At 50.5% G+C, this 13850-nt stretch overlaps 2 pseudogenes; both read right to left on the reverse strand.

The window, feature by feature from the left end:
* The window catches only part of LOC141499640 (vomeronasal type-2 receptor 26-like), an 841716-nt pseudogene that overhangs the window by 533786 nt on the left and 294080 nt on the right, over nt 1-13850 (reverse strand).
* Nucleotides 1456-9496, reverse strand: LOC141497165 (glutathione S-transferase theta-2-like; annotated as a pseudogene).

The following is a 13850-nucleotide window of genomic DNA, read 5'->3' on the forward strand; positions in this document are numbered from 1 at the left end:
CACATGCTCATGGGGGGAGACAACCATGAGGGGGCTTGGGGCCATATAGTTTGGAAAGAGTTGAGAAGTGGAAGGAAGCACTGCACTGTAGAGAGTCCATCTATCAGAGTCTGCTGGCCCTGGGGGGCGGATCCAGGATTGGGAGTGAGGATGGGGAGAAGGAGGATGGCCAGAGTACAACCAGCCATGTCTGGAAATGCCTGAGGAAAGATCAGAACAGCGCCCTTGGCTGGATTAGAATGGAGTGGGAGTGTGTGTAGCATTTCCTGTTCCTCCAGTTCATAGTGGATCCTAATAATCTGTCTTCAAATATTTGTGAGTCTGCCATGTGGAAGAGGAATTAAACATTATTTCCTTGGGCTCACAGGTCAGAGAAAGGAGTGATGAGGGGACATTGCAGAGAGGAAGTTTGGTGATTAAAATGAAAAATCGTCTGACTCTTAGAACTATCTGAAGCTTTGGAGAGACTGTGTCCAGAGAATGAGTTCCCCATGACTTAGCCATCCAGCAACTGGATGAGCATCCCTTTGAGATGGCAGAAAGAGGCTTCCAGGTTGGGTGTGCATTAGACCAGGTGGGCTCCAAACCAGCTCTCTCCCCATTCTGCCAGGAATGTCTCTCTCCATGCTGAGCCCTTTGAAGCTCTGAATTCCTAGGACCTTTTCTCTCTAAATCACCATCAAGGTAAGGAGTTCCCTTCAGTTTTATTTATAAAAAGGATTTTACATTTGTTGGTGCAAAAACCTATAAATTCCCAGAATTGGACTGAAGATTGCAGACTTCTGAGATCTTTTCCCTCGAGGGTTGATGGTTGGTTCACTGATCCTTCCCTATGTGTGGAGATGAACTAGGCAGTAAGTATAGGGGGAAGAGTTATTTGCACCATCTATATTTGTTCTCATGAGCACAGATGCATGCATGGAGGTGTGGGTGCTGGTCATCACTTTCTACAGAAAGAGGTGGTATCCATGGGTGCATTTGTCTGCACTATATGCCATCCCTGGAGTCATGCATTGGAGGATTCTGGGGAGAAATTCTAAAACAGAAACAGATCCTGCTGATCAGGACCTTAGTCACTTTATCCTCACTGACTGGGGAGGAGCTGGGCCCCGGTCCTTCCCTCTATCCATCAGCTTCTGGGAAGGGCTCAGGCTGCCTAAGGAAGGAGAATCAGTAGACTCTTTTCTGAGGGTTCCTGGTACCCACAGGATAGGCATACCTGGGGACTGCAGAAGAGCTGGCTGGTTCTCAAGGGATAAGAGAACTGCATGGGAGGGGAAGGGAAGCCAACTTTAGACCCTTAACTAAGAAGCAGGTGGGGAATGTGGGTGTTTTGGGTTTCAGACTTGGAGGCTGTCCCTGCAGATACTGATGACATTTCTGGGGAACAGAGGCAAGGTGCCAAAAACTCCTCCTTCTCATTCACTTCTCACATTCATTGTGCCTCCCCCTCATTTAGCTCTAGTTCCCTCATACCACAGTCCTGCATCTCACCTTGGATTAGGGGATCATTGACATACGTAATTTCATCCTCTCTTGCATGGCAGAGGGAATGTCCTTAAAGGCATTGGGATCTGTGCAGAGTTTAAGAAGGGGTTCCCGGGTCTCTTGGTACATCTTTTCCCCCAAGTTGGTTTCCACCCGCTTACGCCAGGCTGCCAGCTTGGGTCTCCCCTCAAAGACATCAAAACCACAAAAGACAGGCTGCAGGAAAACATTTCAAACTCAGTATTTCCCAAACTGGCATCATCTGCCCACTAACTCTTTCCCCTCCATTCCAACTATGCAATTGCTATTCAACTTCCCTTCCAATAAGTTAGATTTACAAACTCAGGGTCATCATTGATATCACTTTCTCCATAACCCTTCATAGCCAATCAAAGGAGGCCAAGTCTAGTTTGTCTCATCTTCCCCAGAATGCAGCATTCATTTCCTTATGTCTTTTTTAGTGGTCACCATCCATTAGAGACTCATCTTCTCTCACTTGGGAAATGCCCAATGCATCACTTTCTAATCCATCTGCCCAGCAGCTCCCAAAATCATCCTCCTAAACTACAGGCTAATCCTACCCAAGACACTCTCTTGTCCAACAGCCTTCAAAGGTCCCTATTGCCTTGCCCAGAGAATATTATGTAATTAAACTCCCTGGGCTGGGATTTGAGTATCTTCTGTCCTGGTCCTCACAGTCTGATTTCACTCTTCTTCCTTTCATATAACCTGCATCCCAGGCAAACTAAGCTTTGAACTTGTCTCTGAGCTTCACATCCCTTTCCACTCTCCACCTAAACACACAGAGTTTCTCCCATGCCCAGAATCTTCTCTTCTCCCTCTTCATCTCCACCAAGTCTGAGCTCAGGTACCTCTTTTTGCATCCCCAGGTGTGAGGACTCTGCCCTTCCTCAACTCACCTTGAATTTACTGTCTTCCCTGCATCCACAATGCATCTTCCAGTAAAACAGCAAGTCCTTGAGGGCTTTCTTTCTATCCCAACTTATGCTCTCATGCCAGGACACTTTAATGCACTTGTTTATACACCTTCAAACATGCAGCCTTCCCAGATGCTCAATCTACCCGTTTCCCATGACCACACCACTTCTCCACCTCACCTACACTCAGAAATATTCAAACCACTAACCTCACAGTGTTTTACTTCCACATTCGTGAGCTCTGAAATTTCTAGATTGGAAAAGAAGCTTCTGCAGTTCCACCTTACATCTACCTCACCTTCCATAACATTTTCCTTTTTTTCACCATGACTTCCACTTCCTCTGGTCTTCACCAGCCCATGTCTAGTGCATTGCCTTTGCTGTCTTCTCTCCACTATTTCAACCCTTGGTGAACCAATTCACCTCCATAAGATCATCTACACCCAAGTGTCTTGCCCTGTTGCCATAGAAGTTCTCCAGCTTTTCTCAGCAGGAAGCCTGGATTGTTCCCACCATCAACTGCCTCTATTCCTATGTTCAAGCGATAGAACAGAATGGGAGGAATGCAAGAACCAAGCTGACTGGTATACTCTATATATTTACCTCACTTCTTTTCACCTGGTCCTCACTGCCACACGGTTACCTTTTGCAGATCCTGAATTGACTCTACTCTTGTACTCACCATAGTCACATGTCCAAACCTTTCCATCCCTCATCAGGTTTCCCAAGGGATACCACCTTCCATACCCACACTGGAGAGAAACTTACCCCATGAAGACTTATCTTCTTTCATCAAAGACAAAAATGGAATGAAACCATGACCATATTTGTCACATTTACCAACGATCAAGAGGCCCCACTTTTCCCTACTCCACACCAATATTATTCAGATGTCTTTTCCCACTAACTCCATTTTAGCTCTTTTCTCTTATGATGAGGTGGCCATTTTCACTGCCAAGGCAAATCCCACTACATCCATGTCATCCTTTCACACTCCTTCTCTTCCAGGAGATTGGGATCTCTACCACCTGAACTTTCACTAGACTTCAGCCCTCCCTACGTAAGGGTATTTCTATGCCAACAAACATACCCAAATCTCTCCCATTCTTAATCAACCCTCACTGCACCCAAGTCTCACTGCTATCATCCTAATATCTCTCTTCTTTGGGGCTCAACTTCTTGAGATAGCAACCCACAATCAGTGCTTCCATTCCTCCCTCGTTTCTTTTTGAAACTTGTGTATTCCCACTTCTGATCTCCTCATGCAAGTGAGACAATTCTCTCCAAAGGTCTAATCACTTTCCTCAGTCTTCATCTTTCTTGACCTCTTATCAGCCTTTCTCACTTACATCTTCTCCTCACCTCCTCCCCTTCTTCCCTCCCTTCTCCTCCCCTCCCCTCCTCTCCCTTCTCTGCTCCCCTTCCTCTACCCTCCCTTCCTTCCCCCTCCCCTCCTCTTTCCTTCCCTTCACAAAACAGAATTCATTATTTGCCTCATTCTTTACTTCTCCCTTTTTGCATTTGTCTGAACTGAACATCATTCTTACAATAACTCAGTTTCATAAACTTGATGTCATCCTCTATTCCTTATTCTTATCATTAAACTGCTGTCTACCTCAGTTTCCTCAATTTTAACAGAAGTATAACAAGGACATCTCCTTGCAGGGTTGTTTTTAATAATAATTGACAACTTTATAAAGTTGTTTGCAAATCTTTGAGCACTCTATAGATGATAGCCCTTAGCTGTTCTAGGTACAAAAAAAATAGATACTCCATCTCTGGGGGACTGAGTCACAGAAATCTGGGACCCAAAGTCCCCTCCAGATGTTTCAACCAACCCCACATCAGTATCCGAAGGATAAAGGAGCACTATTCCCAGATCCCTGAAGGTTTGAAAACCAGAACATTAACTTGGTTAAACCAAGGCAATGTGGAAACTAAGTATAATGTTGAACCTAGAGCCCCATAGACTGAGGTGGGAAAGGGGAGAGTATGCTCCAAAGGGATTAAGATAACAAAGTGTATATTCCTGTCCAATGGTTATATGGAAAAATCCCATGAAGTTATGGGGTTAAATGGAATTAGAGAGTCAGTCACTGGTCACAATAATGTGGGGAGATACAGCCAAAGGGAGCTTAAATTGAAAGCAAAGACTTACCAGCACCTTTGGGACCCCAGGGGTAGATGAGCTTGCCCAGGTCATAGTGAGGCAGAACATATCTCATGACACTCCCTTCCCAGATTACAACTCTTTTGTTCCCCTCGGCATACTCAAAGACCAACATCTCATCACACACAAAGCCGCATCTGCTAACTCTGGGCCTTTCCCCTGCCTACTCTTCATTGTGGGATGCCCCCAATCCTCTCCTATGCTTGCTGGCTTTCTCCAGGAAGAAACTTCAATCCTCCCTTCAGGAGAAAGCCTTTCCTGATCCCTCTACCCCCTGCACCATGGCATTGCCTCCATCTACTCTGAAGTAATTGGGGAGAGAATTTGATAACTTCCGTCTTGGCTCCTCCATTTGAGTTTTTAGCTCCCAGAGAGAGCAAGACTATGATCTGGCCTTTGGGACACATCAGCTGCCAAGGAGGGACTTGTTCTTGATGATGATGATGATGATGTGGAAGACAATACCTCCCTGGGTCCCAGTTCCCTCAGTTGTCTAATTTTACCCCAAGTAATGTCCATGTGACATGATCACTTGAAAGAATGAGCTGAGGATTCTGCAAACAAATAAGGCCCAGAGGGCTGAGGGACTGGGTCTCCCCCAGCTCCAAGCTGGGAGGCCAGGCTGAGGGGCTCAGGGCAGGGACAAGCAGGGCTAGGGATGATCTGGCATCTACTCACTTCTGACTCTGGACAACTCCCCTTGGCTCCCACCTTCCCCACCTTCAGCTCCAGGCCAGAGTCTGTCCCCCCACACCTGCATCAGCTCCTCCAGAGCCATCAGATCGGCCAATGAGATCTGGTCACCAGTGAGGAAGGGCTTGTTCTGCAGGAACTTCTGCTCCAGATGTTGCAGGGATTGGTTCATGAAGGCGATGTTCCTGTCCACTTTCTCCTTGGGGACGTGGATATCGATGAGAGGGCCCAGCACCTGGCAGAGTCGGGGACAGAAACTTGTCTTGACACCACACATAAGGTCACCTCCCCAAGTGGCCCTTTCCTACCTGAAAACTTTAAGGCCTGCAATAGAGGCACAAAGGTCAAGGTAGATTGGGAAGATTCCCATGCCCATCCCCCTCAGGCCAGGCCCATGGTCTTACCCGGATCCATAGCATTGTTCCAAAGATGCCTCGAATGGAGTCAGAGTGCCAGGACAAATATTCTTCCATCCGTGCCGGGTCTGCAGGTCTAAAGGATCCCAGTGAGCTGTAGTCTTGTATTTCTGACTTAGGTAGTGCAGGATGGCCACACTGAGCAGGAAGGAAGGACAGCCTTGGTCAGGGTCTCTTGCTGGCCCATTCCCTGTCTTCTCTCCCTGGTGCCTTATTGGGGTACACTTAGGCCCAGCATGGGGGAGTATCCTCAGGCATTTTCAGAAAGACACTGTTTTGAAAGATTCAACCATTTCCTTTGAGCAACTCATCCAGCAATTCCTGTACAACTCTTCTTAGCCAATTGTGTCTATGGTTTTGTGTCTCTGTGTGTTTGCGTGTGTGAAGTGTGAGTTTCTTAAGAGATGAGGGTAGAGGACACAGAACTGCATGACCCCCCCCCCCAAGACCAGAACACTGGTGGTGACTTTCACTCCTTGAAAGAGCCAAGAATGTCTATGGGCTAAGTCAACCAAAGGCCCTTGAATTTAATTAGGAGGAAAAATAAGAACCTTGGCCCACTTCTCACTGGAATTAGAGACAAAGCCAGGACTAAGATCAGAACCTTGAGTTCTCTCCAAATTCTATCCATTCTCTCTCCTCTCTCTCTCTCTCTCTCTCTCTCTCTCTCTCTCTCTTTCTCTGTGTGTGTGTGTGTGTGTGTGTGTGTGTGTGTGTGTGTGTGTCTCCTTCTCCCTCTCTCTTTCTCCTTAGGTCCCTGGACATCTTCCTTATCTCCAAGAAACCTGAGATCACTTATGCAAGGGATGCTGCTATACAGTGCAAACCATGGGGCTGGAGGATGGCCCCACCATCGCTCCCTCCCTCCCTGGAGCCTGTCCTTCCTTTCTCTCTCCTTCCCTCTTAGCCCGGCACTAACTCCATAGCCTTAGTCAAACTTTATAAAACCAACAATGGTTCATTGGACAATGAACCTCCCCCAAACCTCTCAAAGACAGATCGGACAAAAGAGGAGGGTGTGATTGTGGACAAGCACAGGGAGACACTAAGGAAACTTGGCCCAGATCTTGGAAAGGTACCTTTCTGCCAACATAAAATCTCCATCTTTCAGGACCGGCACTCTCTTCAGACTGCTCACTTTGGCAAAATCATCTGTCAAGTGCTGTGCTAAAGAGAGAGCAGATGTGGAAAATGAGGCAGGAAGGGTCCTCGCCCCTCCCCTCCAGGCTGAAGCTCGCAGGGAGCTGTCCATTGGTTCTTGGTGCTAGGGAATCCTTAAAGGAGGTTGAGGTGCTGGTTTATCAGCTTCTCAGTGTGGGGCCATTGACCTGGATGTGTTGGGGAGGCCCTGGTAGCCTCAGGATTGTCCTCACTCTTTGGGTCTCCTCAGCAGTGATGAAATTCTGGGAAACTGAGGGGTTGTGCAGACAAAAATGTTCATTATGATAAATGGGAAAGGGGCTTTGTCCAGTTCATAAATATGACTTGGACTGAGGACTCAGAGCTTAGATGATTAAACGCATCTTGTGGCAGTTGCTTTAATTAATGGGGAAAATTATGACCCTGGGCCCTGGAAGACTCTGGAATTTAGGATATTGGGATGAAATGTGAAGCTGAGTCAAGGATCAGACTGGAGGCCAGCCACTCTCCAGGGCAGCCCTCAGGCTCCTCCTCCACCCATGAGAGATACACGTTGATAGAGAGGTTGACACTGGTATTGCCAGAGCTAGCTCAGTCATGAGAGCCATGCCAGGAAACTGAGTCACTTCCATTTAAGTTGCCTTAGGAAGATTCTGAAGGTCACTGGCAGACACCAAGGTCCTCTCTCAAGGTAAACTGCCTGGCATTCCCACATTACCACAGAGTGCAACTGGGGTGGGCTGAACATGTTAGAAGGCCAGAGGTACGCTTGCCAAAAAGCTATTTTCTGGAGAACTCTCCCAGGCAAGTGCTCACAAGGGGGTCAGAAGAGGCAATACCTAGACACCCTGGAGGTCTCATTGAAGACCTTTGGAATTGACTGAACAGCCTGGGGACACTGGCACAGGACCACCCAGCACGGAGTGCCCTCAACAATGAGGGGGCTGCACTCACTGAGGAAGGCAGGATGGAAGCAGCTCAAAGGAAACGTGACATACATGAGGTAAGAATACCCACCCCAGCTGTTCACATGGACTATGCCTGCACGCCTGTGCTAGAACATTCCAAACGGGGATTGGTCTGATCAGCCACAGCGATACCCACTGTAATTTGTCTCTAAACTAGGAAAGAGGCCATGTTGGTCTTCTTCCAAAACAGAGGTCAAGAACCGTCCAACCAACCTCTTCCCATGGCCCCTCTTCCAGGATGAAGGTAGAACACCCAGGTAGGAGCCCTTCTCCCAATTCCCTTTTCTGCCTCTAGATATCCAGCGATGCCTTAGTTTCTTGTTCATGCTCTCCTTGTGTCCTCCCCTTAAATCAACCAGATTGGTTGTAATTCTGTTATTTTTCCACTGATTGTTTCCAAAAGAATAATTCCTTGGCCAACAAAAGCAAGTTATTAGATGTGGGATTTAATGGAATTCAGAGCTGCCCAAAATGATGGGAGGCCATGGGATCTGTTGCTTTGGAAAGCCAGGCAGGGAAGAAAAAGGAAGAAATGGAGGAGGAAAGAGGGAGGGGGGGTGGGGAAGATGGGGAGAAAAAGAGGGAGAGGGAGAGATCAAAAGGGAAGGAGACTAGGGAGTCTGAGAGGAGGAGGAGAGTTTTCCTCCTTAGTTTCTTGGGATGCACAAGCTGAGAGAGAGAGAGAGAGAGAGAGAGAGAGAGAGAGAGAGAGAGAGAGAGAGAGAGAATTCCCAAGAGACAGGTCAGAACAAAGAAGCCTTGAAGGTATCTGAGAGAAAAGCCTGCAGGATGGAGGGAAGGGGGAGTGGAGAGGAGGAAGCTGGTGGGGCCTTTGTCTGAGTTGCAGATGATCTCAGCACCAGCACCTGGGGGCTAGAAGACTGGGTTCAAGGTCCACCCAGACCCTGATGGTCTGTGGCCTTGTCCAAACCCTGGCTATGCCTTGGCAACACTCTAAGACTCTGGGCACCAGAAGTAGTGGAGGAAGGAGTCTCTTGGGGAGCCCCTTCTAAGTGGCAGCCTGCCCTAGATCCGGGACCCCCACTAAGAGGTGTCTTTGGCACTTTTGGTGGCACATGAGTGGCAAGCAGGGCCTGTGCATGGGAAGGGGAAGTGGGAGGGCGGAAGGGGAGGCTGGGGGACGTCCTTACCCCCTCCCTTCCCAAGGTCCACCTTTCTCTTCAGCCCCTGCCCCTCCCTCCCTGGTAGCATCAAGCAGCTGGGGGGGAGGCCCCCCACAATGACCTGCGGCACCCCCATCTTCGCCTCCTCCACCCCCCAGATGTCGGAGGGCTGCGGGAGCAGAGGCCACCTCCATCTCGAGCTCTCCCTGGGGCCCGTTTGCTTTCTTCCCCCGCCCACCCCAGTCCTTACCTGGGAGCCTCGGATCTATCTGCTGCTTCTCCACCCCCCCCCAATTTCAGTCTGAAGGGTGCAGCTGAACAGGAGGGACTTGGGTGGGCTGGACGCCCCCCGACTGTGGCTGAGCTGGGGGTGGGGGTGCGGGCTTTCTTAAGGGGGGACCAAGAGGGTGGGAAGGGCCGTGTTGGGACGTGGATGCTCACCCCGCAACACCTGGATGCACTTCACCTCGAAGGGGATGCGATTAGCCTTGGCGAAGAGGTAGACGGCCCGGCAGGGCTGGGACATCAGGTCCAGGTAGAGCTCCAGGCCCATGGCTGTGGGAAGAGGTGGTCCGAGGGGTGCTGATCTGGTCGAGGCGCCCCGAGATCCGGGCCTAAGTAGGTCCTGGGGCAGCTCTCCGCCCCCCGGGGAGACCAATGCAGAGGCTGGGAGGCAGAGCGGGTGGGAGTGACCTTTTCTTCCCACCCCTCCCATCCTCTGAGAGGGGGAGGAGAGCAAGGAGCCATAGCAGTGGGGTTCTGGACCTGCCCACCCCCTCCCCCTGGCACCCCTCCCCCAGGCTCCCTGCCAGAGGCTGGACCGGATAGTAGAGATCCCAAATCCGAAGGGGGTGCTCCTTAGGGCAGATGCTCCTCCCCTTGTCCCCCATGTCTGTGCCCTGGGACTAGGCCAACGTGACCCGAGCCTCCTGCGCCCCAACTTACCAGAATGCTCACAGCTCCTGAGCACTGCACCCCCCAACACCCCCCTGAGATTGTCTGGCTTCAGGGCAGACACCGCAGCCTGTGCCGCCCCTCCCCTTCCTAACTGGCAGCTCCTGTTTGGGCTTGCTTTTTCTTGGAATGCCCAGGGCCTAAAACCCAATGCCAAGGCCTCAATCTCCACATAATAAACACTTATGCTATTGATCCGGATTACAAGGTACAGATTGAGGGGTGGGGGGGAAGTACCCTGAGACCACCCAGTTACTTCTCAGTGAGAATGAAAGGCTCCATCTCTTGGGGTGCTCACCTGACTCAGGGAAGGTGGGTAGAAGACCCCCCTCCATACCTTTCTGACCTGATCTGCCAAGGAGGGAGGCTGAGGAAGAGCAATTACAGATAAAGAAGCCCAAAGGACAGGAGAGAAACAGCCTGGGCAGAAGGGGGCTAGAAGGAGGGGGTCCTGCCTCGGGGAAACTAGGAGTGGGGGCCAATGAGGCCAGGAGAGGGGAGCTAGGAGGAAATGTGTGCAGAGGAGGGGGAATAGACCCAGGGACTGGGGGTGAGGGATTGGGGCTGGAAACAGGGACGGGGCTAGGGATGAGGGGAACACATGGGCCTGGAAGCTACTGGCTCTTTCCAGACTGCCTACCCATGTGCCTGTGCCTTCCCTCATCACAAAACCCTGCCCAGCTCTCCTTCTGTATTCCTCCCTTGACCATAATCCACTGGGTCAGCACGTGGAACTTTGTGGGTACACGTAACCAGGAGCTTCTTGTGGGGTTCATCTGTGACCACCGAGAGAGGAAAGGACAGGAAAGGTCCCCACCAGGGAGGACAGCTGGCTGGGACTCACTGTTTAACTCGCATTGCTGCCTGAGTCACTTCCAGGTCTTTCCAGGGAGCGCTAGATAGACAATCCTGTTGTAGAGTCTGGTCCTAGACCCATGACCTTCACGGACAGACTCTTCCTCTTCTCTGGAAGGCTCCGTCCCCCTCCTCTTCTTCCCCTCCCTCCACAGAAGCCAAGGTTCCTGACTGGTGGGACCCAGGGAGCGTGCAGAGAATTCTGATAGTCAGTGGCTCCCAATCACCTGGCCACCTCTTCAAGCCCCTTCCCTGGTGACGGCCTTGGCATATACATGGGCAATAGTAATCTCATCCTAAGAAGGCAGAGGCCAAACCAAGGGCTTTCATCTTTAGAAACCTTTGGACAGAACCAACTAAATGATGAAAGAGTGACCCACCCCTAGGCTTCTCTCTTTGTCTTAATAACTCCCAGTTTCAGGGGATTCTGACTACCTAACCATGCTGTGAAGAAGGGAAGAGAGAAGTGTGTCAGAGGAAGAGGGCCGAGTTTGGAACAGGACTCAGCCATCTGGGGTTTGCCTGTGTCTAACAAGGGACCTCCACCCCCAGACCATCTAACAATGCCTTTGCCTTGACCTCCTTAATGATATCATGGGCCTGGCAAAGGAGGTTGGGACAGTCTTATTCTTGGACAGTCAAGGAAAAAAATGCACCCATTCTTTGACAGCCACAATGCCACCTGATGCCATTTTCTACCAATCTCACCATTGGTTCAAATACATTATGCCAAAGCCTGGTGGGGGGTGTGGACAGGCCTTTTTTTAAGCTTCTTCTCTGATCTAAGCTCTTTACAAATATAATCTCTATTGATTGCAAGGTGAGTTTTAGGCCAAACTAGCCAGGGAGAAGAGGGTGGATCCCACAGCGGTGGGAGTAAGAGGTTTCTGCCTGGCAAGGGTTCTGACAGAGAACTGAGAGGTCCTAGGTCATAGCTAAGGACTTGGCCCCACCCCATCTGGCCTTTCCAAGGAGAACTTTGCCTGATGTTTCCCAGGTTGCATGATCTTAGGCTGTTCTGAGGGCCCTCTGGGCAGGCTTCATGTGGCTCACAAAGGTGAACAGGCTGGAGTCTGTTTCTGGCTGAAATTTCCCATTTGGTCTTCTGAAACCACTCTCCTGGGTCCTACATGTTTAGCAATCTGAAGGTCAGATTGTTTGAATGGATTGTTACAGGACAGTCTGGGGGCAAAGGATCCTTTGGCAGCAAGGGAGCAAGTAATTCTCCCGTGTCTCTACCCTGTCCTGAGGCTGTGCTAAATGTGGGAAGCATAGCTGACCAATATGATCTGGTAAGTGTCTGAGGCTGGATTCAAACTCATGTCTTTCAGACTCCAGACCCAGCACTGAAGCCCCTGAGATACCACCTGATAGTGTTTCTGACATCTCAAAGTCTGGTGTTTATGTAATGAAATGAACTCTGCCAAAGCAGCGTGTAGACATTTGAACCCTCAACAGGACCCAGAGGAACGCCATCTGTCTGGATAAACATCTCTCATAACCAACATCTCAAGTTTATGAAAGTGCAGCCTTCTGATCCAAGAGGTCCTCTCCTCTTCCTGGGACAAAGGAATCAGCCCAGACCCCTAGACAGCCAGAGGAACCTTTGGTCCCCGCTTCTGTTCCTGGCTCCCACACCAGACTCTGTTTGACTTGAGGCTTAATCACTTCTAATTAGAAGCCGGATGTGGCACAGCTCTCATGCCACCTCCCTCCCCCGAGGCCTTCCCCTTTCTGCATCCTGAGGCACAGAGAGAATACCTTGTCCTGGTGAATAATAGACAATGACCTCTGTTCCGGGGCCATGACCCTTCCCCCATCTCTCCACAAGACTTCTGAATGATGATCCATAACATCTATGTGGAAAAGTCGTGTGATCCTCTGAAGAGCCGGGAGCAGTGAAGCTCCTCCTTCTGGCAGGGACCAGGGGTACCAGGGGTCCCAGGGGCTGGGCTGCCCCCCCCCCAAGGCTAAGGACAGCATTCCTGGCCCTGGGGCACAGGGGGTTATTGGGATCTCTTCTGCTATGAGAGATGTTGGTCCATTCATCCCATGGAATCCTCATGGTCTAGAGCTCTGCCCTGGGGGGAGGGGAATGAACGCTGCAGGAGGAAGGGCCCGTGTTGGCCAAATAGACACAACCCATAAGAGTCGGGCGCACAACTCCTTAGGGTGCTGGACAGGCTGGGCCCTTCCCTCAGCTGCTCAGACTCTGGGAGCCCCATCAGAGGTGGCCAAGGCTGGAGCGGGCAGCTCTCCTCCAAACCACCTCCCCCCCAGGCTTGAACACATCTCTCCCTGCCTTTCACCTGTCATGGCAGCATTTGGAAGAGGATCCCCTCCAGGACCATGTTGGCTTTTATTACATGAAGATCCCAGGAAAAGGGAACACGAGATGTCACAGACAAAGGCCTCCTCCCATGCTGTCCTCTGCCTTTTCAGACCCAAGTCTGCCGGAGCCACATTACTGAAGACTCATCCATAGCAAGTCCGCTCTAGAGAGAGAAATCGAAAATGGCAGCATCCATGGGGGTCTCCCTCCCCTTGACTTTGTGCCTTCAGACAATATCCCATATTTCAAAAATGCCCCAACATGTCCTAAAGTCAATGGTCGTGGTGAATGATCAAAATGTTTGACAGGGGGAGGACAGGCCGTGATCTCCTCTAGGAAGGTTCAGTTTGGTCATGACCTTTCAGCCTTTTTCCTAAGAAAGGTCATTGTCCTTGTTTCACCCATGTTAGTGAAGAAGGGCTCTAAGCCAGAGAAAGAGGATTCCTCAGTGTTTCCAGTTTTCCTAAACAAGAGGTTTGAAATATGCTGTGCCGACTGGAAGACTCAGAAAGTCCCTGATATGACTTGCAGTGTTCATTGAAGCCATTCCAGGAGAGGCCCATGGGCCTCACATCTGCTCCAGTCTCCCTGTCCCAGAACTCAGGCAGCATCTCTTCCCCTCAGGGCTCTAGGGGCAACCCCCTGGGGTGGATGCGGACTGACTTACTGGGACAGAATGAAGGGCTGAGAAGAACCCATGGTCAGTGGTGGGGGTGCAGACAGGAGGCCAGGGCCCGCTCCCTGGGAGCTCCTGTATAGCTGGGGGGACAAG

This window comes from Macrotis lagotis, chromosome X (genome assembly GCF_037893015.1).
Source record: "Macrotis lagotis isolate mMagLag1 chromosome X, bilby.v1.9.chrom.fasta, whole genome shotgun sequence".
Taxonomy (NCBI): Eukaryota; Metazoa; Chordata; class Mammalia; order Peramelemorphia; family Peramelidae; genus Macrotis; species Macrotis lagotis.